The sequence below is a fragment of the Kryptolebias marmoratus genome, linkage group LG23 (genome assembly GCF_001649575.2).
Source record: "Kryptolebias marmoratus isolate JLee-2015 linkage group LG23, ASM164957v2, whole genome shotgun sequence".
In the NCBI taxonomy this organism is placed as follows: domain Eukaryota; kingdom Metazoa; phylum Chordata; class Actinopteri; order Cyprinodontiformes; family Rivulidae; genus Kryptolebias; species Kryptolebias marmoratus.
Genome location: NC_051452.1, coordinates 7,351,508 through 7,355,057, shown reverse-complemented (window position 1 = coordinate 7,355,057; position 3,550 = coordinate 7,351,508). Strand labels below are relative to the sequence as shown.

At 45.6% G+C, this 3,550-nt stretch overlaps 1 protein-coding gene across 2 annotated transcripts in view; it reads left to right on the top strand.

Annotated features, from left to right (window-relative positions):
- The window catches only part of LOC108242195 (sodium/potassium-transporting ATPase subunit alpha-1), a 26,811-nt gene that overhangs the window by 1,335 nt on the left and 21,926 nt on the right, over positions 1-3,550 (top strand). The window lies entirely within an intron of this gene.

The following is a 3,550-nucleotide window of genomic DNA, read 5'->3' as shown; positions in this document are numbered from 1 at the left end:
CCCCCCCCCCCATCTCATTGTTAAATATCACGTCCACAACACAAGTGAGCAGAAAGAGGGGCTTGGATTGCCTCAGATAAGGAAGAGGGAGGGGGGGTTAGACCCTAGAGGCACCAGTTGCCGCATTGCCACTGTTGAACAACTTGGCTGCCAGAGGGGGGGGCAAATCTCTTCACACTGGCATTGTTGAGGATGTCGACTGAGGAGGTTCGGGTTAATGATTCATCTTTTTCTGTCAGCGTAGAGGACCGATAAAGATCTGAAACCCAGAAACGAAACGAGGGCAGGGTGACACAGGCTCCACCGAGGCAGCCATGCGGCGCCGAGCAGCTCCTCGAGGCGAATCCTGACGGCGTGAAGTTTAAGCTCCGTTCGCTTCTCCCGCTGCATGGCATCGACTTTCCACTGAATGGATGAACGGAAACCACCGTTGAAGCGCGGCAGAACTCGGCTGATCCAGCTTCCGAAGAGCGATCGGGGCCAATAGTTGCTGAAAAGACCCAACGAGCTCAGTGTTCCCATGTTGGTTCTCTTCATTACGCAGCCTCGGCAACTAGTTTTGTCTTTAGGCAGTGTCTCACCAGGCTGCGAGTGTTGGCGACTTGTTTACCAACGCCAATCACATCCTGGTCTCCGAAATGTCTCGAGATGTTTGCAGGGTTTCACCCTCTCACAGAGGCTCGCTTGCGCCACAGGTTTTCTTTCAGGACGGTTTCAAAGTTGCCTTGGTCGTCTCAAATCCTTCTTGGTTTTGTTTTTTTTTGGGGGGGTTCTGACACCTGGACCGGAGATCTCCTCGTGACAGAAACCGCAGCTCCGAACGTCCAGTGCCAAACGAGAGGGTTAACGAGTTACTGTGCAATGTTCAGCTTTGCGAGCTGAATGTAGGCCGTGATTCTCAAAAACGTGGAACATGGATGGAAAAAGACGGTCTCTAACGTCCCCCAGTCGTCGCAGCCCAGTGGGACTTTGGCTTTAACGCTAAAGGTTTAGTTTCAGGTTCTTCGACTCCAGTTTGATCCCAAACCAGTGGCTGATGGGATGCCTCTCTGCTCCACAGTTTAGATCGGTTCATGTCTGTTTCAGTAATTGTTTTGTTGTAAGATTAATCTGAGAAATGGCCTGATAATATTTGAATTTGGAGCATTTTTCTCCTCTGCTTTCAAGCTGAAAAGTGTGAGAAAGCTCATCTGAGGGATGTCAGGGACAGTTTTACCTCGAGTTATTGTTTTCAAGATGTTTTTTCTTGAAATAATGAGCTTAAATATTAGGGGAAGTAGTCAAGTTTAAGCCCGAGTCGTAGTTTTGCTCAAACTGATTTGCAGGACGATTGTAGACATTCGGTCATAGAAAGAGGAAGAGAGAGGAAATCCGATGAAGAACCGTCCGCTCAGTCGATGGAAAAGGAAGTTTTAGAACAGAGACCCGTTCCAGATTAAAGCCCTCCCACCGTTAATCCGAGCCGACGGGGCGCCGGACTTCAGTCTGTTTCCCCCTCGTTCCCTCTCTACCTGTTTTCCCTTTCTGAGGGTTGAACATTCTTTCCGCTCGGCCATCGTCGTGCATTAAGGGGGGGGCTTTTGTCACATTCGGCCCCTTGTCTGTTTCAGAACACCATGTACTCCCGTTTCCTTTTTTTTTCTTCTTCTTCTCCATCTGCATCTCCTCCTGCCGCGCTGTTGTGCGGTCTTTCATCTACTTATTTGTTGTCGTTTCCTCACTCCAGCTCCCTCCCTTTGCTTTTTCCTCTCCCCCACGTCTCCCATCTCCTCTGTTTTAGCTGAGTAACTTGAGCTGAATGTTTAGTTTTTCACTGACAGCTCTTTGAACTTTCCTCGCAGGACTTGTTGCTCAGCAGAAAGTAGAACACTCAGTTTAAAGAAACAGAACTTCGGGACTCCGGAGCCCTCTCGGCCCTCCATTCCTGGCATTCCTGCATGACAAGTGATGAAATTTTCCATGACCGATGCGAGACATGAAACCGACAGGAATCACTGTCGGTTGGAAGCGGTTCAGTTTTGCCGTCTCTTCAGGAAATGATGAAAGTTGCAGCTCCGATGTCTCACCTTCGTAGTGTCAGGGCTGTGTGACAGATTTAGTTGTTTTCTCTGAATCAGAACCTCTTCAGGAAAAAAAAAAAATCACTTTCATTAAGAAAATGAAACTCTTAAGGCCAGTTGGAGGCTCGTTGACGACTCAAACGTCAATTTTCACTGATTTCTGAGTGTTTGCTACCAGAGAGTCGTGGGAATTCATTTTGAACGGCCAGTTTTAAAAAAAAATGCTGCCTATTTTTCTTTACTTGACTTTCAAAACTATTCTAGGCCGCGCACATTATTGTGTTGCTTAGATCATACCCCATTTATGGATTTAGCAATGAAGATAGGGAGATTTGGACCAGTTTTTAAACAAATATTATTCATCATTGTTGTGCCGTTTAGACCAGGCTGTTCGAGGCTGTATCCTGGAATGTTTTCCATCATAAGGAAACTTCCAGGCAGGTAATAAAACACAACTTTGGAACTGAGAGGTGTTTAAATCGCCCACAGCAACTCTGCATCTGTTTTGAGGGAAAATCTGTCGCATATAGTTAAGTTTTCAAAATTCAAGCAACCGAGAGCCTCTGTGACGCGCATAAGGAAGTTAAGAATCCCCGCAAACCTTTCGAGACGTTTTCGAGACTCCCCGTCCACCACAAAGTCTGTAACAGTCGCAGCCCACTGAGATGCCGGCTTCAGTTTGGTGCAACGTCTTTTCTTTTCTTGGCTATAAACCAGAAAACTGTCCCGTTTATTTGTGGTGTTGAGCTTACAGAGCAAACTCTTGGCTTTAATTCAAAACTATTTCCATCCAGATTAGAAGTAGCATTAACGAACATGGGTTTATGATGATGATTGGACAAATTTCCATCTGCCATTTGATCCAAAATGAGGCAAATTTGGTAACAGGCTAAGATGGGATTCTGCGTGTTTTCCCCCCAAATGACAGTTTTCAGTTCCTCCCTAATTATCCTGTTGGCATTAAACTCCACGGATCATTTTTCCTTGTTTTACTGGGCTGTTGTGAATCCAAAGAGAACTTCAGGAACAATACGATGCGACAGTTTGAAAAACGTTTGTTGGTACAAAAAGAAGTCGCCTCATTGTCTGAATCTAACAGAGTATTCATAATAATACCTTTTATTATTTGAAGGTAGAAGTGTGTTTAATAAATCACCATCTCTGCCCCCTAATAGGACAGAGATAGGCTGAGGTACGCAGTGGTAAGCACATAGGTATGAAATGGTAAGGTAGGGGGGGCAAAGTGGTAAGAGTACCAATGGAACAGCACCCAAACCATCAAACACAACCAGTGTTTGAGCTGAAAACATAAAAAGAAGGTTGTAGATGTAAAAATAATGAACTAGTTTTCAGTTTGGATTGGATTTGTGAGGTGGTGATAAATTCTGGGCCTGGTTAAAAGATGGTGACTCGGGCACATTTGACCAACTTTATTTAAAAATGTTTAATGAGAAGAAGGAGCTGCTCTTTTCTGAATTCCCCCCCCCCCC